Source organism: Microcaecilia unicolor, chromosome 5, assembly GCF_901765095.1.
Source record: "Microcaecilia unicolor chromosome 5, aMicUni1.1, whole genome shotgun sequence".
Classification (NCBI taxonomy): domain Eukaryota; kingdom Metazoa; phylum Chordata; class Amphibia; order Gymnophiona; family Siphonopidae; genus Microcaecilia; species Microcaecilia unicolor.
Genome location: NC_044035.1, coordinates 134,115,025 through 134,138,751, shown reverse-complemented (window position 1 = coordinate 134,138,751; position 23,727 = coordinate 134,115,025). Strand labels below are relative to the sequence as shown.

At 43.8% G+C, this 23,727-nt stretch overlaps 1 long non-coding RNA gene across 1 annotated transcript; it reads right to left on the bottom strand.

The window, feature by feature from the left end:
* Positions 1 to 22: 22 nt before the first annotated feature.
* LOC115470279 lies at positions 23 to 21,263 on the bottom strand. The gene is made up of 3 exons (XR_003942160.1): positions 21,252 to 21,263; positions 14,286 to 14,288; positions 23 to 111 (listed from the first exon to the last, which is right to left on the bottom strand). It is a non-coding gene; the product is annotated as an uncharacterized LOC115470279 (long non-coding RNA).
* Between the last annotated feature and the right edge of the window lie 2,464 nt (positions 21,264 to 23,727).

Here is a 23,727-nt window from a genome sequence, read left to right as displayed (position 1 = left end):
AAAATGCAAGAAGTGAAAATGCTGCAATGAAAGCTACAAATCAGCAGTGTTGTACTTCCAATTAACCAAAAACATCTCTCTCTCTCTCTCTCTCTCTCTCTCTCTCTCTTTCTCTCTCTCTCTCTCTTTCTCCATGTTCATTCGTTTGTGAAAACATGGCATTTCCTTATTAAACTTTTTGTGATGATCAAAACATCTTTGGCTTCACTGTTTTTCTTTTAACAATAGCCTACAGGCAAAATGTATATGTGAAGAGTCTGTTCACGCTTTCCAAAAATAGTAGGACTAGGGGGCATGCGATGAAGCTACAATGTAGTAAATTTAAAACGAATCAAAGAAAATGTTTCTTCGGTCAACGTGTAATTATACTCTGGAATTCATTCCCACAGAATGTGGTAAAGGTGATTAGCTTAGCGGAGTTTAAAAAAGGTTTGGACGGCTTCCTGAAGGAAAAGTCCATAGATTGTTATTAAATGGACTTGGGGAAAATCCACTATTTCTGGGATAAGCAGTATAAAATGTTTTGTACTTTTTGGGATCTTGCCAGGTATTTGTAATCTGGATTGGCCACTGTTGGAAACAGGATGCTGGGCTTGATGGACCTTTGGTCTTTCCCAGTGTGGCACTACTTATGTACTTATATACTTTCATTTTTTCAAAATTGTCTTTTATTTTGGAAAAAAAATACAAATGCTAGATAAGTCATAGGCTAGGGGAGAGCCACTCAAAATTAAGACCTAAGCCCTTATAGAGAAACTTAGAGGGGTATTTTTGATGTGATGTCTAAATCTGACTTTGCACATTTTGCTAAAAACTTCCAAAATTTAAGTAATGAAATATAGCAATTTTAGAAACAGAAAAACATCTATCATTTTGTTTTGAAAATGGCTATTTGCTAGTTGTTGTTGTACTTAGTGCTTCTATCTTTTTGGACCATTAAAAAAAAATCCATTCAAGTGAAAAATGCACAAAATCAAGCCATTTGGATGTAGGAGGAGCCAGCGTCCTTAGCAGTCTGGCCACCTAGACATCCCAGCAGAGCTGGGGTACATAAAAGGTCCTAGGTACAGGTCTCACCATTACACTCGTATCTTGTAAGGTGAGCCCTCTAAAATGCACAAAAAATCTATAGTACCCAACTGTATACCACTACAATAGCCCTTATGCTTCAAGTGTCACCTACTGTATATGTAGATACAGTAGATTTTTGGTGAATTTTGGAGGGCTCACACATTCCACCACAAGTATAACAGTTAGAGTGGGATATGGGCTTAGGTCCCCATCTCTACAGGGCACTGCACTGATCACTAGGCTACTCCATGGACCTGCTTGCTGCTCTAATAGTTCTGGCTATTATATCTGAAGCTGTCATAGATGCTGGTCAGTATTGTTTCTTTCAAGGAGGAGGGAGGGGGGTCAGTGACCACTGTTGCAATAACATGGGGTTAGTGGTCATCTGGTCATTTAACACACCTTTTAGGGACTTAGTTTTGATAAAAACAGGTCTAGACCAAAACATCTAAATTGTAGCCCTGGACATTTTTGTTATGCTCCTTTATGACAGAAAAATGTTCAAGTGTTAGGAATGCCCAAATCCTGCCTCCAACATGCCCCATGGCATGCCCCCTTGTGATTTGGATGTACAGCCGATGAACTGCATAGAAAAATATCTAAAAAATGGGATTCAAAAATAGCAATTTGGATGTTTTGGCAAGAAAAACATCCAAATGCCACTTTTTAGACATTTTTCTGTTTTGAAAATGAGCCCATCCATTAGCCTCACAAATCCATTATCTCTGTCTGTCCAGACTTACTCTTTTCAAATCAAACATGAATACTGATACTGTGCACAAAGAGACTTTTCTATTATGGCACCTGTCAGGATTGTGACTGTTTTCCTTGGCTGTGCTCGCCTCGCCCTCTGGTGGCCAGAACCGGTGGCTGCCATAGACTTTCCAGACTCTTTTCGGTCCGGTCCAGATATTTTAGCCCTCCAGTCTTGCTTGGAAGTTTGGCAGCTAGCCTCACCCTTAGCTGCCTTGAGATTGCTGTAGCTGAGCCTCAGCTGCTGATGGGCTTATTAGCCACCTGGAAAGTTTCTGCTTTGCCTTTGCAACGCCAAAGGTCCAGGGTGGTGTTTATGCTTAAGTGCACTTCTGCCTTGTCTTGTTTAGCCTTGTTTCTTAGTTAGTGTCCCTAGTCTGTATTCCTTGCCTGTTTGAGTCTCCTGAATCCTGTCTTGAATCCAGTCCTGATTGCTCCTTCCCTGTCTGCTTTTGGCTTCCTTTCCCTTCTGGTTGTGAACCTTGTGTTTGTTTCCTGCCTGTTTGAGACCCTGTATCCTGTACCCTGTCTAATCAAGTTTGTCTTGATCCACTCCATCCAGTAAGTCCTGCCGGCTGCCTACACCTAGGGGCTCAACCCCTAGGGAACAGCGGTCAAGCGCAGGTGAAGTCCTGTTCCAGTAACGCTAGTTCCTGAATCCTGCTTGAGAATCCTGTATCCTGTCCAGTCTGGGTTGGAGGGTTTTGCCTGCTGCTGCCGCTCCTCATCAGCAGCCCAAGGGCTCATGTTAGTCCAGTGTCTGAGAGCCTGAGACCTTGACAGCACCTGAGTGCCCAGAAACCAATATAGAATACTAAAATATGTGCCACTTTTTAGAATGTATTGTATATGTGCATAAAGGGGTAACTATCAGCAGGAGCCTAGTTATATGTGTTTCAAAAAGAAATTATGCAAAGCTTCTTTTCTGCACAACTCTATCAAAACTTTACCATTATTAATATAATTTAGGGTATATGTTCCTGAATTAATTTGCAATAAGCCTACAGTCATGCTGGCCCCCCTATCTAAATGACTTTGCCACCAACTAGCAATTATCATCATGATACACACAAATGTCATTTGGCTTTAAACATAAACAGTTACCGTGGATTTTAGTCAGAAGTATTTGATCCTTATTAAAAATTTGGATCTGGAGAACAGCTATGGTTCTCTTAGATGAGTGCAAGATTTTCCAGAAAAGAAATGTGTGATATCACAAGTTAGGGTTGAGGGTAGGCCTGCGAAATAACACAGCTGGAGAATGGTGTAAAAATGAAACAAGTTCTTTGTTAACAGAAAACCTGAAGCCTGTTACATCACAGGACCATGAACAAAAGGTGTTAGGCCAAAGCCAGCATTCCTCCCCCTGAGGGTCGCCTGATCCTAGCCAAAAAGCACCTGGAAACTCTGTACACTTGGAGCGAGGGCCCTGGGAATATCGGGGTGGAACTGGAGTCACCCGGGATATAGCTGTGAGGAAATGCAGAAGGGCTGCAAGTCCTCCACAGCACCTGGTGGGAGCGCTGGGCACCTAGAGCGGAGGCCCTGAGTGGATTGGAGTGGACCTGGGTGTCACCCCAGAGAAGGCTGTAAGGATATGCAGATGAGCTGCAAGTCCTCCACAGCACCTGAAAGGCAGCCGGTGGTAGAGCTGGGCACCTCTCAGCTGAGGAAAGGCTTACCAGGGGTTCGGCCGAAGCCAGCATTCCTCCCCCTGAGGGTCGCCTGATAGTTCAGCAAATATAGTTTTAACTAGGCTTGAAAGGCCCAAAACACAGTCTGTGGCTGGTGGCTGTCACTCCCCAAACACAGCCTGTGAGTTCTTATGTTTTTCTCTATCATTTTCTCTCTAAGTTTTCAAGTCTGCCTCCACCCAGACCTCAGAGCAAGGCTTACAAGTCTCCATTCAAAAAGTTGACTTACCTCAGCCAGGTCACAGTTGCTAGATACAGGTTGTAGAGGCATAAGATGGGACTTCTATTCTTCCTTTCCTGGGCCTCCTTAACCCTAGTCTGGCCCTATCTTTTATACTTACTCTTTCCTGTACCTTTGACTCCACCTATCCTGTCTCACTTTCTCCCTGGGTGGGACTAATGGGTTTAAGGTGGCTAAGGCTATCTGAGGGACTATCCTTAATGGTGAGGGGCAGTATAGTGTCTACCCTCCTCAGATCAACCCTACATCGCATAATTCTTCTCTCTCAGGAACAGCTTCTGAATAATATAGGCTACCAGATGCTCTTTCCCGGTCCACTTCCTCGGGCTAGAATGGCCCTGAGACCAACCTCTGATGAATAAGTCTGCACAATGAAGGGCTGGTTGAAGTCTGGCCAGCACCAGCTCTAAGCAAATGTCCCTCTTTAGGGTTTGGAAGGCCACATTTAGCTTTTTGGTCTAGTGCATCTGTTTCGGAGCCTTCTTCTGTAGGAGGTGGATTAGCAGTTCTACTTTCTCAGCAAACTCTGAAATAAAAAAGAAGTAATAACTGATGAGGCCCAGGAAAGCTCATACTTGTTTCTTCATCTGGGGTACTGGCACCTGGGTGTTTGCCTCTACCTTCTGGATCTGGGGTCTCACTTGTCCTTTTCTGACCGAGAACCTCAGATACTGGACTTCTTGTCCTTTCAAGAAGCACTTTTTAGGATTTACTGTTAGACCAGTGGTCCATAGACTATCCAGTATTGCTTCTATATGGATGAGATGGATCCTCCAATCCTTAATGTAGATGACAATGTCATCTAGGTAAGCAGCCTGATAGTCATCATGCATTTTCTGTAAGTGATCCACAAGGTGCTTGAAGGTAGCTGGAGCCCCATGAAGGCCAAACGGCAACACCATGAACTGAAACAATCCCTCTGGCATGGAAAAGGCTGTTTACGTTTTGGCAGCCTAGGTGAGAGACACTTGCCAATGTCCCTTGGTCAAGATGAATCGGGCTCCTCCTATTCACTTGATGAGTTTGTCTACCCTCAGCATTGGAAAGGCATGTAGTTTGGAGCCAGCATTCACCTTCTGGAAATCAGTACAAAACTGGATACTCCCATCCAGTTTTAGCACCAGTGCAATGGGAGATGACCAGTTACTGGTCGACTCCTCGATGATGCCCAGTTCCAGCATTTTAGTGACCTCTTTCACCACAGCTTCTTGCCAGGCTTCTGGAATCTATGGGGGCACTGTTGGACTTCCACTCCCCACTCAGTGAGAATGTGATGAGTTGCAAGATGGGTCTAGCCTGGCACTCTGGAAAATACAACTTGATTCTGACGTACCAACTAATCTAGATCAGCCTTCTGTGAGCTGGAGAGTTGGTTGTCAAATGGGACCTGTGAAGACCCGAACTCTGTCAGGTCCTCTGGCCCAAACTCATCTCATTGGACCAGTGCTGCAGTCATGGGGACCCACTTCTTCAACAAGTTAATGTGGAAGATCTTTGCCTTGTCCCTCTCGTCTGGTTGGGACACCTTATAATTAACAGGTCCCATCTTTTCCACAACTTCATACTGATCTTGCCACTTGTATAATAGTTTACTCTTTGAGGAGGGTAAGAGCACTAAGACTCTATCATCTGGCTGGAAGGTTCTTTGTACCACTCTTTGATTGTAAGTTTGGATTTGGCCTACTTGAGCCTTTTTCAAGCAGAGTTTGGCTGCCTCACCAGCTTTCTTCAGCATCTCCTGTATGGTGCGCGAATATTCGGCCAAGTTCCTTCCCAGGCGGGGTTTTCCTTCCAAAGCTTCCTAAACCACATCCAGGATTCTTCTAGGTCTCCTCCCATATAACAGTTCAAATGGAGAGAATCCTGTCAAACTCTGGGGCACCTCCCAGATTGCAACCAGTACATACAGGAGTACAGAATCCCAATGTCCCCATCTTCAGCCACAAACTTCTTCAGCATTTGCTTGAGAGTCTTTTTGAGCATTCCACTATACGATCTTTCTGCAGATGATAAACAGATGTCTGCAAGGGTTTTTTAAACATTATTTTTATTACTTTTCAACTTTACTTACAAGCATCCACTTGTCAAGAAAATACAATCACCATTCTCTACTGTAGGAAGCAAAATACAAGCTTATTTTCTACCCCAAAATAAAACCCACAAATAAATTATCTGGATACCCATGAAATGTTAAACATTTGTGGGATCAGTGGCTCCAGCCACAGTGTTTAAATATATTCTGCAAACATGCGCCATGTTCATTAGCTGGGTATTTACCGAATAGCAATTAGACAACATACTAGCGTATACGTGTGTAAGTGGACACTTACTCATCATCTATATGTTAATATTCCAAACATTTACACCTGTTACAAAAATAAAGCACCTCTTGCTCAGCCAGGTCTATCAATCTGACTGCAAGTAAATCAAGGGAAGGGTGGGAGAACACAACAGCGCCGATAAACATTACCCCACACCCCTTAGCACTAACACCAATAAACCATGCATATAGGGAAATAGATAAAACCCGGATACCCCAGATCCAGTCTATATCACCTTAAATCAGGCTTCAATAAATAATCAGGCTTTTAACCAGTCATCCACATCCTCGGATCTCTATAGTAGTAATTAGTTATAAATCATAATCATATTGTTATTTGGAGGGACTGGTTATAGGGACTCCTGTATTCATGCAGAGATGTTTTCACCTAGCAAAGAGCCACCAAATCAGACATCATGTTATTAGAATCAGGTGCTCAATAATCAGATTTACTATTTATAGGTACAATTTATTTTAAAAACATTGATTAGGTTGAACGCTGGGAGCATTGGACATCATTTCTTTTTTCTGCTTGCTCCTTTTGTTTTGTGGAATGCAGTGGTATATTATAAAAATGCACTTTTTTTATTACTACTATTACACAGAGAGGTATTAAATAATGAGGGAAGAGCTCCCTACATGCAAAAGTGCTGCCCAGAGGCAGTCTAAATGTGCCAACATTGCCCAGGTCAGCACACTATTAGCTGTCAAGTTCATACAAAGTTAATTGTGTTCAGTGGAAAATAAATATGTTGGTTCAGGCTACTTGCTAAGTGAATATTACATCACTGTTTCATTATTTCTGCCAAGTATTACAGATCATGGGCATTTGCTTTAAACGTTTGATTGTTTTAATTCATTTATCCAGATCTTACATTGCTTTTGAAGCCAAAAGACAAATCCTAAGGGTGGTTGAACATTTAGGTATAAACTATGTTGTTCTGACTTTACTTGTTTTTGATTGCTTTCATGCTTGTTTTTGAAAGGGAAGGACACCCATCTTTCGACACAAATCGGGAGATAGGTGTCCTTCTCGCAAGGTCGTCCAAATCGGCATAATAGAAAGTCGATTTTTTGACACCCTCGACTGCTTTCCGTCGCAGGGACGACCAAAGTTCATTGGGGCATGTCGGCAGGGTAGTGAAGGCAGGACTGGGGTGTGATTAGGAGATATTTGTCCTTGGCTGATAATAGAAAAAAGAAGGGTGTCCCTGACGAGCACTTGACTGGCTTTAAGGTGCCCGAACTGACCAGATGACCACCGGATGGAATCGGGGATGACCTCCCCTTATTCCCCCAGTGGTCACTAGCCCCCTCCCACCATAAAATACAAGTTTAAAAATACTTTTTTGCCAGCCTCTATGCCAGCCTCAAATGCCATACTCAGGTCCATCACAGCAGTATACAGGTCCCTGGAGCAGTTGTAGTGGGTGCAGTGTAATTCAGGCAGGCGGACCTGGGGGGGGGGGGTTGGGGGCTCAGCACCCAAGTTAAGGGAGCTATGTACCTGGGAGCAATTTGTGAAGTCCACTGCAGTGCCCCCTAAGGTGCCTGGTTGGTGTCCTGGCATGTGAGGAGGACCATTCCACTATAAATGCTGGCTTCTCCCACAACCAAAGGGCTTGGATTTGGACGTTTTTGAGATAGACGTCTTTGGTTTCCATTATCGCCGAAAACCAAGGATGACCATCTCTAAGGTCGACCTAAATGTCAAGATTTGGGCATCCCCGACTGTATTATCGAAACAAAAGATGGACGTCCATCTTGTTTTGATAATATGCGTTGCCCCGCCCATTTGCCTTATAGTTGGGCGCCCTTAGAGATGGTTGTCCCCATTCGAAAATGCCCCTCTTTGTGTCCTACTGATCTGTACATCTGCTGTCTAGAATTTTGGAAGATGAAAATGAGAAAATAAAAATGAAGTTTTGGATGTACTCTGTAGAAGTTGCTGTTTACTTTTGCAACATGTGTGTATGGATGACTGTTCTGGTGTGTGTTGTGATAAAGTCACATCCAGGATAGTTGGGTTAAGGCAGTTTCAGTCTGAAATACAAGTCCCAGAAGGCATTGCAGGCAAGGAGCCAGGGGGTGAGATGAGGAACCCAGACTGGACTCCTAGCTGCAATGGGAGAAGACATGGGTGTTAGCTGGCAGGATGTGTAGATTGGCTGCCACTAGGGGGAAAGAGAGATAGGAAACCCTGTGTGCAGGAGCTCATCATTAGTTTAATGCTTAACTCAGCTGGTATGGGTGTGGGGGAAGCTAATGGAAGGAGAATGATTGGTTGTGGTAGCAGAAGCCAGGGATTGATTAGGCAGGTGGGAAGATTATGCAGGGAGAGAGAGAAGCAATTGCAGGCTGAAAACCCTTGGGTAAGAGAGGTCCCTAAAGTACTGAATCTACCAGTGAAGCTGATGCAGGGTGAAATCCCTTGGGGATGAAGAGTCCCTAAAGTATTGAACTCTCCTGATGGTAAAGAGAGTAGAATGTAGAAACTGCTGCTTTGTGATTTAACTGTGATGATGAACTGAAAGAACTGCTTCTATTTGGAATTGAACTACTGTTTATTGTGCACTAGATAAAGAGCCCAGACTGGAGCTGACTGTGAGCCTGTATTGAATCCTGGTAGTGCTGATAGCCTACTGCTTAAAGGGGACTATTTGCCACATGGTCTCAGGTTGCTTATATGTGCTTAAGATTGAAGGTGAATGCTGCTGTTGGAACTCTGTATCAGGTCTACTAGAAACCTGCATGGAATAAAGTCCTTAAGATTGAAGGTGCTGGTGGACATTTATTTCTTGACTGTACTGGGAGCCCGTGGCTGGAGGAGATTGTTCTATCCTTGGCTGCACTTAGAGGAACCTGGTTACAGTGTATGTGATAATAATGAATAATTGTCTATGCATATGGCTTTGATTTCTGAACATGCAGAATCATTAAAGGACAGACGTCCTTTATATTCAGGGCACTTGAATATATATGCTAATCTCAAACGTTGCAGACACATCCATCTACTTGATCCCATGATGTTACTGAATTATATCGTTCACACTGTATATTCAAATGTAAGCCAAATTGAACTCAAGATTGCAAGGGATAATATGGGATATAAATATTCCTTTTAAATCTTTCATCCTCCACCTTTTAAATCACTGCCTATCCACTGCCTTTCCAACAAGGAAAGCAATTGTGGTCCAGTGAAGACTAACATCAAAATAACCTGTTTCTTAGCTGGGCTCTAGTATTACCATATTTAAAATTTGACCATAGAATGCCTTTGTGGTTATATTCACTAATAGGTTAAATGATTAACTGGCTTTCTTGAAAGGATTATATAAGGAACATAAGCACATACTAATATCACAATTCCTCATGTACAGCCACAAAACAACCTTTTAGGGTAGATAGTGTTTTATTATCGACCATTTTAGAAGAGATAAGAGTCTTTGGTTTTGGCACAGTATCCTGCTTATAATCGAACGAGAAAAACGCCCAAGTTCCGACCTAAATCGGGAGATGGACGTTTATCTCAGAAAAACGATTAAAGCGGTATAATCGAAAGCCGATTTTTGGACGTTTTCAACTGCACTCCGTCGCGGATGCGGACAAAGTTGATGGGGGCATGTCAGAGGTGTGGCGAAGGCGGAACTGGGGCGTGGTTATCTGCCGAACAAAGATGGGCGCATTTCACCGATAATGGGAAAAAAAGTATGCGTTTTTAGCTAGAATTTAGGACACTTTTCCTGGACCCTGTTTTTTCACGAATAAGGCCCCAAAAAGTGCCCTAAATGACCAGATGACCACTGGAGGGAATCGGGGATGACCTCCCCTGACTCCCCCAGTGGTCACTAACCCCCTCCCACCACAAAAAAATGATGCTTCACAACTTTTTATTTTCACCCTCAAATGTCATACCCAGCTCCCTGGCAGCAGTATGCAGGTCACTGGAGCAGTTGTTAGGGGGTGCAGTGGACTTCAGGCAGGTGGACCCAGGCCCATCCCCCCTACCTGTTACAATTGTGCTGCTTAATGCTTATTAGTCGTCCAACCCCCCCAAACCCACTGTACCCACATGTAGGGGCCCCCCTTCACCCCTTAGGGCTATAGTAATGGTGTAGACTTGTGGGCAGTGGGTTTTGAGGGGGATTTGGGGGGCTCAACACACAAGGGAAGGGTGCTATGCACCTGGGAGCTCTTTTACCTGTTTTTTTGGTTTTGTAAAAGTGCCCCCTAGGGTGCCCGGTTGATGTCCTGGCATGTGAGGGGGACCAGTGCACTACGAATCCTGGCCCCTCCCACGAATAAATGTCTTGGATTTATTCGTTTTTGAGCTGGGCGCTTTCATTTTCCATTATCGCTGAAAAACAAAAACGCCCAGCTCACACATTGTTGAATAAAACATGGGCGTCTATTTTTTCCCAAAATACGGTTCGGTCCGCCCCTTCACGGACCCGTTCTCGGAGATAAACGCCCATGGAGATAGGCGTTTTCGTTCAATTATGCCCCTCTATGTCAAAATATAAGAAAACCAATGGACTGCATTATAGCCCATTTAGTTATGTTTAAACAAATAAGAGAGCTACATGAAACAAAATATTTATTTTTATTTTGACTTATAAAACGCTTATCCTTGAAATATGTTCAAAACTGAATAATCCATTTGTGTATTTAAAATGCAAATTTTTACAAAACAGATGAAATGAAGATGTGATTCCACCTGTCCCAATGAAAGGAGAGTATAATTCTACTTCCATTTAATTTCAATATATTCCATCTTTATAAAACCAGGCTTCCAAAGGCAGATTACAACAACAGTTAAGATGAACCCAATCAGGAAACAAGATATCCTGACTGAAATTTGGCCATCGGTATTGTATAGAGAATAGTAAAAAAATGAGCACAAAATACAGAGTTTATAACACAGAGTTGTGTTTTCTGCACAACTGTGTCAAAATTTGCAATACGTTGACACTCACACCAACCACCTCATCTAAACAATGTCACCTCAGTGCCTGGTTGTTGAATTGTTGCAATGTTGTCTTCAGTATGAACAGGTCAAGCCCTGCTGCTTCCTGACTGGCAATCAGTTGAGCCGATTTCTTGCAGTTTATTCAAAACATATTCTACGCTTACCCTCTTCCACCTCTTTTCTGGAGACTCTTGCACTCATCTAAGACAGTGGAATGACTTGTAATTTTCACTGAGGAATCAATGCATTTCATTCAGTACCACAGAAGTATGTATGATGTTCATAGAAGAATCTTTATTATGAAAGTATCCTATATAATAATTCTCACCTCCAACAGGATGTGCTTGGGACCGTGCCTGCCGGAAGTGGTCTGCTTGCAGGCATGCTCTGACCTCAGTGACATCAGTGACAGACAATTTGGCAAAGCAAAACAATCTGAATGCTGGCCATTAGCACACAGGGTACATAGGAGAGTTTTAAAAGACTGAAGGAACCAAAAGTGTTCGGGGGGGGGGGGGGGGGGGGAGAGTTCTGAATGAATGAAAGAAATGAAAATTTACGAGAGGAACACAATCTGAATGCCGGGCATTTGTACACAGGTTAGATAGGACACTTTTTTTAAAAAATGAAGTACGTGAAAGTATTACATCTTGGGGGAGGGGTGAGGAGGAAAGCATTGGGGTATCCGGATACTGGGCGTTAGGGCCACGGGGGTACATAGAATTTTGAAAGCCTTAAGGAACCCAAAGTGTGGGAAGGAGGAGGAAAAGGAGGGGAGGGAACGGGGTGAGGGCCATTAGGAACAGGGGAAGGGGCCCTGTCACACACTCTCATTCTCACACACACACACTGTCACACAGACAGTCTCACTCTGTCACACACCCGCACATTCGCTCTGGCTCTCTCTCTCAAACATACACACTCCCAGGAAAACCTTGCTAGCGCCCATTTCATTCGTTCCAGAAACGGGCCTTTTTTACTAGTAAAAGATAAAAATCAAAAACATTTTTAGAGAGTTTTTTTTTTTAGAGCCAATGATATAAAATAGCTGGAAGTGGACGGAGATATGGAACTCTCTGATCCACTCTTTGCTATGGCCTATTTTCTCCATCCATGTGCAGTTTTTCTCCTCTTCCCTTTCCCTCATCTCCATCCATGTGCATCTTCTTTTTTCTTTCCTCCCCTCCATCCATGTCCAGCACTTCTCCTCTCTCCTCCCCTCCATCCATGTCCAGCATTTCTCATCTCTCTTCCTTCCTCTGTATCCATATAAAGCAATAATTCTCTCTCCCCTCTCCTCCATCCAAGTCAGCATTTCTCCTCTCTCCTTGCCAACTCCTCCATCCATCCATGTCCAGCAATTCTCCTCTATCTCCTGCTCTCCTCTCCATCCATTTCTAGCATTTCTCCTCTCTCCCCTCTCATCCATGTCCAGCAATTCTCTCTTCCCTGTCCTCCCTTCCCTGTCCAGCGATTCTCCTCTCTCCCCTCCATGTCCAGCAATTCTCTCATCCGTGTCCTCCCCTCCCCGTCTAGCGATTCTCCTCTCTCCCCTCCATGTCCAGCAATTCTCTCTTCCATGCCCTCCCCTCCATGTCCAGTAATTCTCTCATCCCTGTCCTCCCCTCCCCGTCTAGCGATTCTCCCCTCTCCCCTCCATGTCCAGCAATTATCTCATCCCTGCCCTCCCATCAATGTCCAACAATTCTCTCTCCCCTGCCCTTCCCTCCCATCCCATTGATGTCCAGCAATTCTCTCTTCCCTGCCCTCCCCTCCCATCCATGTCCAGCAATTCTCTCTTCCCTGCCCTCCTCTCTCCCCTGCCCTCCCATCGATGTCCAACAATTCTCTCTCCCCTGCCCTTCCCTCCCATCCATGTCCAGCAATTATCTCATCCCTACCCTCCTCTCTCCCCTGCCCTCCCATCGATGTCCAACAATTCTCTCTCCACTGCCCTTTCTTCCCATCCCATTGATGTCCAGCAATTCTCTCTTCCCTGCCCTCCCCTCCCATCCATGTCCAGCAATTATCTCATCCCTGCCCTCCTATTAATGTCCAACAATTCTCTCTCCTCTGCCCTTCCCTCCCATCCCATTGATGTTCAGCAATTCTCTCTTCCCTGCCCTCCCCTCCCATCCATGTCCAGCAATTCTCTCTTCCCTGCCCTCCTCTCTCCCCTGCCCTCCCATCGATGTCCAGCAATTCTCTCTCCCCTGCCATTCCCTCCCACCCCATCTCCAGCAATTCTCTCTCCCCTGCCCTTCCCTCCCATCCCATCGATGTCCAGCAATTATCTCATCCCTGCCCTCCCCTCCCATGATTTCCAGCAATTCTCCGCCTCTCCCCTGCCCTCCCATCGATGTGCAGCGATTCTCCGTCTCTCCCCTGCCCTCACCTCTCCCATATCCAGTGATTCTTCGTCCCCCAGCCGTCCTCCTTCACTGCCTGCCAGCCAGCGTCAGACTCAGAAGCGAACAGTGCAGGCAGCGATTGGCTGGCAGCATCGTAGCTTCCCTCTGCGAGTCCCGCCTACAACATCCTGTTTACGCATAGGCGGGACTCGCAGAGGGAAGCTACGACACTGCCAGCCAATCGCTGCCTGCACCGTTTGCTTCTGAGTCCGACGCTGGCTGGCAGGCAGTGAAGGAGGACGGCTGGGGGACGAAGAATCGCTGGATATGGGAGAGGTGAGGGCAGGGGAGAGATGGAGAATCGCTGCACGTTGATGGGAGGGCAGGGGAGAGGCGGAGAATCGCTGGATATCATGGGAGGGGAGGACAGGAGGAGAAAAAGGTGCCGTACACTGTACCGTTGCGTACCGGCACAAAAAAAGCACTGTGTGTATATGTACATGTATGTGTATAATCCCCTTCGGTAATTTTCAAAAAGGTTCCCTTATTAACATTTTTGAAATGGTCTCTCTGCAGGAAGGTGTTTTTTTACCATTATAAGGATGTCATGGTAACACATAAAAGTTGTTTTCCTTTAAAAACAGATTGCCTTTTCCTGTTACTAAATTTCAACTTTTTCCTTTCTTGAAGGTAATACCCTTATTTACAAATATGCACCCTCTTTCTAGGTGTAAGATTAGTTCTGCTATTCAAAAGGCCTATTGGACGTTACCTATGTAGTCATAAGTGCTAATTCTACTATGTTTCCTCATATGTTTATTCCTTTCTAATTATGTGACAAGAATAGCAATAATGAGTGATTAATGATAGCGTACTGTCCTAGAACATACTTAAAAGCTGTTCTCATATCTATTACTATTTCTACTAGTAAGTGCCACCATGACCATTAATGACATCACTCTTCAATTTCTGAAGGAAGACTGAGGAGTGAAAATGATTTTTGAATAATTTCATAGGAGAATATTGGTTATAGAATCTCTAGTTTCTGACCTAATTAATAATAGAGTGATATTCATTTTCCTGGCGGCCTCATATTGGTTTATTTTTATGCCTGATACTCAGTGATCCTATTTCTTTAAATTAGGACTGCTATTTGTTATGTCCTACTAATATGAAGGTTTACACTCTATATCCACGATAGTGATCAAATATACATAACATGTTTAGGGATCCTTTTTCACAAAGGAAAATGAGCCTCAGTTAGTGCTGGGAATATGGCTTCTTATCAAAGAGCTGTATATCACATTACTCCCCTTCCAGCTTCACTCTCATAGGCTCTTAAAAACCTCTGTGATTACTTGTTTTAATAATAATTCTGACTCTTTTTTAGTATTTTCTTCTTTTTTTATCTCATGTGTCCAACAAATCCCTCAACAAGCTCGCAACCCATTATCTCTTAAACACAGGGAAAAGGATCACTTATCTACACACAATTCTGACGGGATTGTCCATCCATTCAGAGCTGGCAGAGCTGGTGGTTGGGAGGCAGGGCTAGTGCTGGGCAGACTTACACGATCTGTGCCGGGGCTGGTGGTTGGGCGGCGGGGATAGTGCTGGGCAGACTTATACGGTCTGTGCCAGAGCCGGTGGTGGGAGGCAGGGATAGTGCTGGGCAGACTTATACGGTCTGTGTCAGAGCTGGTGGTGGGAGGCAGGACTGGTAGTTGGGAGGCAAGGATAGTGCTGGACAGACTTATACAGTCTGTACCAGAGCTGGTGGTGGAAGGCAGGGTTGGTGGTTGGGAGGTGGGGATAGGGCTGACCAGACTTATACGGTCTGTGCCCTGAAGAGGACAGTACAAATAAAAAAGTAGCACATATGAATTTATCTTCTTGGGCAGACTGGATGGACCGTGCAGGTCTTTTTCTGCCGTCATCTACTATGTTACTATATTACTATGTAAGATACGTGCTTCTTGCAGAGTGTGGAGGACATTTGAGGGTATTTAAAAAAAATTTTGGTAGAGTGTGTGAGAAGAAGTTTGTGTGCATGATAAGTGGGGTAACTTTTGGATAAATGGCATATGTTTAAAAATGTGTGTATTTTTGGGCTATGTGACAGATGTGTCTGTGAGTGATGTTTGTGATGAGTAAGGGGGTGTAAGGTGATTGAGATGATAGTAGATGAGATACTGGGGGAAATGATTAAGGGGGAAGTTATTAAGGTAGTGGCGTAGCCAAGGGTGGGCCTGGGTGGGCCCAGGCCCACCTACTTTGGGCTCAGGCCCACCCAGCAGCACCACACCTATGAAGTGTCTGGTAGGGATTCCCACCAGCCGAAAATTCCTGTCCTTCCTGCATACCAGCCTTCCCTTTGATGTATTCCCGCCTATGCGGAAACAGGAAGTTGCATCAGAGGGAAGGCTGTGGAGCCAACATGAGCGGTGTGTATTATTTGCTGCTTGCTGCCAATGAAAATCTGCTATTTAAAAAGTATAGGGGGAGGGGGATGTTTGAGAGACCATATGGCATGCAGGCAAGAGAGGGAGAGACCAAATCACTTGTGGGACAGGGTGGAGTTCTTCTACCCACCCATCTTGGGCCCAGGCCCACCCAAAATTGGGTGTCTGGCTATGTCCCTGGAGCAGCGGCATCGTGTGCACAGTGCTGTCAGCTGGAACAAGCTCTTGCCTCTGGCCTCTGCAGCTGGTGGGGCTTGGGGATCCACACCACCTCAGGTATTGAATGTGTTGTGTTGGCACCAAGGGGGGAAGGGAATGTACAGACTACATGGGCCCACCCAGTTTGCCCAGTGGCCTACCCAAAATTTGACATCTGGTTACACCTCTGTATTAAGGTGCTCCACTTTTAAGACAGGCTATTTTACTGTTAGCCCCAGTAATTAGGAACTAGGTCTCATTGCATAAAATGGGACTCATGCTAAAATAGTATGCGTTAGTGGTAGAATAACATATGTTAACAATAGCCTACATTGATAACTATGCCCTTGTGTGTTTCTCTGCAGCATGTAATGGATTAGTGGGGGAGAGCATATGTGCTTTGGGAATGATATGGACATGTAGTGTGTGTAGGCAGAAGCTTTCAGTGGGAGAGAAATGTGTGGGGGTGTGTGAGAAGGAATAGTATGTAGAGGGGGGACTAGTATGTAGAGGGCTATGTGTAGTGCTGTTTGAAGCTGTTTTATTCTGAGATAGGAATGTGAAGATGAGTGTTGGAGTACTAGCAGGATAATGTTTTTAAGAACTTTGTGAATGATTATATTTGCTTTGCTGGTGTAAAAACGATGGCTCACATCACTGTGAGCCAAGTGTTTAGTGCGTGGCTAGCGCTTGTGCTCTTGCTGCCTAGAAAATAGGTGTTGGTAAATGCTCATATGCTAATGACCACAAGCTAATAGGGAAATTAGCACATGCCATAATTAGGAATAGTGGAAATGTGCTAAAAGTGACCTCTGTGCACAGGAAAAACCCGCGCTGGGGATAGCGCTGGCCACTTTTTAGCGTTACTTAGTAAAAGAGCTCTATCGTGTCTGAAAACATAATTAAGCACTTACAAGGCAGCTTCAGAAAGAAGCTAGCCCCAACTGCATGTACAACTGATTTTAACTTAAGGAAAGTCTTTTTGTGCAATTGCATGGCACTGCCACATCAGGAAAAACTGTGCTTTAGCACTATAAAAAATCATTTAAAAAATAAGTTTCAGCATAGTCTGTTTATCATTTTTGCAGGTGAATGATACAACAAAAGTGGTTCACACTGATGTATTATCCTGCAGAATTACTTAAGAATTATGGTGTCCTTTTACCAAGCTGCAGTAAAAGGACCACTGCAATGGCGTTGATGCAGGTTAGAGGCCCCCTTTTACCAGGAGATAAAAGGGAATTTCCATGCAGGGAAAGAAATGGTCGTGCATAAGTGAAATACTTGCTGTGTAGCCATTGCCCAGGGGAGTCCTTATCACCACCACCTATTTAGGAGGCGGGAACCAGGCAGCACACAGCACTGCCCAATTACCGTTGAATAAGTACCTGGCATAGAACATTTTTTAAAAACCCAGTGCACCAGAAATGGCACATGGAGGGGGCAAACGCTAACATAGGGCTTCTGTGGGAGCCCAGCTGTAGTGTCTGGTTGGCATGTCTGATTGGCAATGGCATGGTAGCTGTACCATGGAATTGGAAAAGGTCTCCTAAATGAGGTTAACACATCAGGCTCACTCTTCTTCTGATTCACCTGTACAGAATTTTTAGGCAAATAATTATTGAAAATACTAATCTTGTACGTATCTAATCAAACCAAACTTACTTAAGCTACAGTCTAAACTAGAGAGAAATGTAAGAGATCTACCTATACCGGAAATGATTTTCAGGGGTGATGACGAGAAGGAACTGAAAGAAATCTTGGTAAACTTGGAAGATGTACTGGGCCAAATTGACAAGTTAAAGAGTGATATACCTCCTGGACCAGATGATATACATTCCAAGGTATTGAAAGAACTCAAACATGAAATTGCTAATCTGCTGCTAGTAATCTGTAACCTGTCATTAAAATCAACGGTCGTACCTCAAGGCTGGAGGGTGGCCAATGTGATGCTGATTTTTAAAAAGGGTTCCATGGGTGATTCAGGAAATCACAGACTGGTAAGCCTGACTTCAGTGCTGGGCAAAATAGTGGAAACTATTACACAGAATAAAATTACTGAACATGTAGACACAAACATCGTTTAATGGGACAGAGTCAGCATGGATTCAGTCAATTTATTTATTTATTTATTGGGATTTATTAACCACCTTTAGGAAGAGATTCACCCAAGGTGGTGTACAGCAGGTACAGTTTAAGATAAAACTTACTATTTTGTTAACAGCATAACAATAGTTAAATAACCAAGAATAAACATAAATGCAATATAATTTGCTTAATTTTCTTTGAAGGAATGAATAAACATGTGGAAAAAGGTAAGCCGGTTAATGTGGAGGGGCATAATCGAAAGTGATGCCCACGTTTTGTTGAGGACGTCCTCGGAAAACGTCCCGATGGAGGGGCAGGGAAACCCGTATTATCGAAACAAGATGGATGTCTTTTGTTTTGATAATACGGTCAGGGACGCCCAAATCTTGAAATTTTGGTCATCCTAAGAGATGGTCATCCCTAGACTTAGTTGTTTCTGATTTTCGGCGATAATGGAAACCAAGGACGTCCACCTCAGAAATGAACAAATGCCAGCCCTTTGGTCGTGGGAGGAGCTAGCATGTGTAGTGCACTGGTCCCCCTGACATGCCAGGACACCAACTAGGCACCCTAGGGAGCACTACAATGGACTTCATAAAATGATCCCAGGAACATAGCTCCCTTACCTTGTCTGCTGAGCCCCCAAACCCCACCTAAAACCCACTACCCACAACTGTGCACCACTACCATAGCCCTTACGGGTGAAGAGGGGCACCTAGATATGGGTACAGTGGGTTTCTGGTGGCTTTTGGAGGGCTCGCTGTTTCCACCACAAACATAACAGGTAGGGAGGGGGGTGGGCCTGGGTCTGCCTGCCTGAAGTGCACTGCACCCACTAAAACTGCTCAAGGTACCTGCATACTGCTGTGATGGACCTGAGTATGATATCTGAGGCTGGCATAGAGGCTGCCACAACATATTTTTAAAGATGTTTTTTTAGGGTGGGATGGGGTTACTGACCACTGGGGGAGTAAGCGGAGGTCATCCCCGATTCTCTGCAGTGGTCATCTGGTCATTTTGGCCACCTTTTTGTGGCTTGGTTGTAAGAAAAACAGGACCAAGTAAAGTCATCCAAGTGCTCATCAGGGACGCCCTTTTTTCCGTTATGGGTCGAGGACATCCATGTGTTAGGCACGTCCAAGTTCTGCCTTCACTACGCCTCCAATATGCTCCTTTGAACTTTGGCTGTCCCTGCGACGGAAAGCAGTTGGGGATGTCCAAAATCTGCTTTCGATTATACCAATTTGGACGACCCTGTGAGAAGGACACCCATCTTCCGATTTGTGTCAAAAGATGGGCGTCCTTCTCTTTCGAAAATTAGCCTGATTGTGTATCTAAATTTTCAGAAAGCATTTGACAAAGTTCTTCATGAGAGACTCCTGAGAAAATTAAGGAGTCATGGGATAGGCGGCAACGTCCTTCTGTGGGTTAAGAATTGGTTAGTGGACAGAAAACAGAAGGTAGGGTTAAATGGCCATTTTTCTTCATGTAGGAGGGTGAATAGTGGAGTGCTGCATGGATCTGTACTGGGGCCGGTGGTATATAACATATTTATAAATGATCTGGAAATTGGAACGACAAGTGAGGTGATTAAATTTGCAGATAACACAAACCTATTCAAAGTTGTCCAAACGCTTGCAGATTGTGAAAAATTGCAGGAAGACCTTAGGAAACTGGAAGACTGGGCATCAAAATGGCAGATGAAATTTAATGTAGACAATTGCAAAGTAATACACATTGGGAAGAATAATCTGAATCATAGTTATCTGATGCTAGGTTCCACTTTAGGAATCATTTAAGTATTTATATACTGCTTAGACCTAAGTGGTTTACAGCTTCATTTTACAGGTACTGGGTCTGTCACTAGTGGGCTCACAGTCTAAGTAGTACATTGTACTACTGTTGTACCTGGGAAAATGGACTTGCCCAGGGTCACACAGAGCTGCAGAGGGAATTGAACCTGTTCCCCAGGATCTCAACCCACTGCAGACCATCAGGCAGCAGTGGGACTTGAACCCAATTTTCCAGATCTGCAAGCCTCTGCACTAACCATTAGGCCACTCCTCCACTCAAGCAAAATACCTAGATGTCATTATAGACAATACACTGAAATCGTCTGCCCAGTGTGCAGCAGTGACCAAAAAAGCAAACAGGAGGCTAGGAATTATTAGGAAGGGATGCAAAATAAGATCAATGGTGCAACCTCAACTTCAGTATTGTATTCAATTCTGGACACCATATCTCAAAAAAGATATAGCGGAATTAGAAAAGGTTCAAAGAAGAGTGATCAAAATGATAGAGGGGATGGAACTGCTCCCACATGAGGAAAGGCTAAAGAGGTTAGGGCTCTTCAGCTTGGAAAGGAGACAGCTGAGTGGGGATATGATTGAGGTTTACAAAATCCTGAGTGATGTGGAGCGGGTGGAGGTAAATCGATTTTTCACTTTGTCAAAAACTATAAAGACGAGGGGACACTCAATGAAATTGCATGGAAATACTTTTAAAACAAATAGGAGGAAATATTTTTTCACTCAAAGAATAGTTAAGCTCTGGAACTTGTTGCAGGAGGATGTAGTAAAGGCGGTTAGCACATCTGGGCTTCAAAAAGGTTTGGACAAATTCCTGGGGGAAAATACATAGTCTGTTAATGAGATGGACATGGAGGAAGCCAGCAAGCTAGGGGCATGGAATGGTGCTACTAATTGGGTTTCTGCCTGGTACTTGTAACCTGGATTGGCCACTGCTGGAAGCAGGATACTAGGCTAGATGGACCATTGGTCTGACCCAGTATGGGTATTCTTATGTTATTAATGGGAATTGCAGGAATTCATCAGGTATGAATTCTTGGTCCCTGGGAATCCCATGGAGATGGATGAAATAGCTGCGGGTTTCCTGCAGAGATAGGAGAAGTTGTTGTGGGTTTCCCACAGGTGGTGCTTGAAATCTTTAGTGATGCTAGAGTGAGACTTGGAACAAACTGAGAGAGGTTATTGGAGCTAGGGCAACTGAGATACATTACCAGGCCTGGGTCCTAATAAAGATTTTTCTGGAGCATCTTACCCTTGTGTTTGGCGACTGATCTCTTGATATTTGGTCCTCTCCACTCCATTTTTTTGCTGTGTTCCATTGCTGCTGCTGTAGCAGGGAGGCCAGGGCAGGGAGGAATCCTGCCCACTTAGCACACCTTCTTGGTGAACTTGATCTGAGCATCTGAATGAGGCTTAGAATAGACAGAGAGGCTAACAGAGCACCATACGGAGGCGTGGAATACTATGTGGCAGTGTCTTTTGATTATTGCAGAGCTGCGCTACCTAGGCGATACCATGAGCTTGAAACGAAGCCAAGAGCTGCTGTTCAGTACCTGGTGCTGTGGCTGTTATGTTGGGATAGAGACCATTATTCTGGGTATCTACTACATGGAGAGTGTAAAGGGAGTGTAAGTGTATGTACACTGTAGCTCAGAGGGACTAGTAAGACATTTTGGCTGACTTGTTTGTTGTCTTTCTGATAACTTGATTCATTATAGATTTCTGCCTGCTTATTCTGTTGATTTGAGTGACTGGTTAGCAAGCTCAGTGCAAAGGTGTTAAGTGCTGTAGGTGAACTTGTAGCCTTTTGCACCCTTCTCAAATTAACTTCCAGGCCTCCACCCTCCCTGTATTTCATGCTTTTAAATACTAAACTTTTGATTTACAGATATAAGCTGTAGTACCCTCCCTGTGGGTAAAATATGGTGCGCTAGATAACAGCCTGTTCTGCCTGATCATTGACCAAGACTTTCTAGTTATCAGTGATCAGACAATAGAACTTTCTGATGCCTACCCATATTTTTATTATAAGGGCTTATTGCACATTTTGGGGCTTCTGGTTTAATTTTATGGAGGTTATTATTTGCAAGGACAAGTGATCAAGTGAGCCTTTTGTAAGATCATTTTATGTAAGAGGCCCAAGCTTGTTTCTTAAATTATAGGTTCTCTATCATTTTGCAGCAGCTTGTTTTATCTCTGATTATCATAATGCTTCAAATAAGGGGCTTTCATCATCTTCCCTGAAAGCCTTTCAGTTGTTACAGAATATTTTTGCTTGCATTTATAATTGGCATTAAACTTTGAGAACCTAGTTTACCTATTTCTATGCCTTTATATTAGTTCCCAGTGATAACTCAGGCAAAGTACACGATGGTACTAATAAGGACTTTAAATATTACAAGCAATTTTACTGCATGCTGTTTTTATTTGTTAACATATGCTTTATATTGTTTTAAATCCTTCATTCACAGCTGTCCTGTTCATAAAGGTACAAAATGCACAGATACAGTGCCGCACCCTTTTTCTTGTAAACAACATTCATTCTTCAAATCTTGCATTGCTGAAATGGCATCACAACTCTCTTTCACAGATCAAGACTAGCCAGCAAGCTATGGGCATTGAGGACTGGAATGTAATCTATCACTTAAGAAACCATCATGATTGTTTGACCTACTTGCAGCCCTATCTATATATACACTTCTGCAATAATACTTCCTTCTACATCACAACATAATGCTTTCTACAATTTGCTGCCCTATTTACATAAATAATGTCAAAGACGTGCATGTCAGTACACATGGAAATAACCATGCCACTAAACATAAATGGGCACAGACTGACGATGGCTATTGCTGGTCATTAATGGGGATTGCAGGAATTCATCAGGTATGAATTCTTGGTCCATTATTCAAAAGCACAAGATTCCTGCTAGCTAATCCTAATCAAGACAAACAAACTTAGTCCCTGTAAATGCTACTAATGTGCCACTCTGACAGGGGTGCAGGACACCAAATACTTGGATGGGGGGGGGGGAGAGGAGACACTTCCCCTGGTGCATAGTCCTGCCTAATCTACTAAATCTGGAATGCCTTCCTTTCTGTCCTTCTGTGTGAGATCAGTAGAGTCTGCAGCCTTTATCACTAATAGCTATCTTGGTTGAAATGTTTTCCAGACCCACCCAGATCCTGTGAGGTGATTATTCCTGCTCTGCAAGTTCTTTCCTTCTTGAAAGGCGAATGAATATTAAATTATTCATGTATGATTGATAAGGTTATTATACCTTACAGCTTCTTCTTGGGCAAGAGGATGAGTATAAGGAAACATCTGAAGAAGACAAATAAAGATATTTTGATATCACGGGAATATGTGTAGCAGCAGATGAATGCTAGATTTTGAAAAACATAGAGCAAAATACTGAGCAAAAGGAAGAGACAGTGAAATGCAAGCACTGAGAAGTGAAAGGAAATGGCCTGGCCAAGTTTAAAAGCAGGAAGCTTATAGTTACAATCCTTTTTCATCCAAGCCATGTAGAAAACCTGCCCTACTGCTTTCGCTGTTTCTATATTTTTGCACTAAAATCCTTCAATTTAGAATTAATGGACAAAGGAAGAGAAAGAGAGTAAGAGGGCTAAAGGTCTATTCATAGATCAGTGATGGCAGAAAAACAATTCTACATCTGTAGATTTTAGACTGGGTCAGACACTTACAATGCCCTCTCTGTCTTATCTGGTACTAACAATGTCAGGGTTGAAGGGTGACCACGAAACATGAC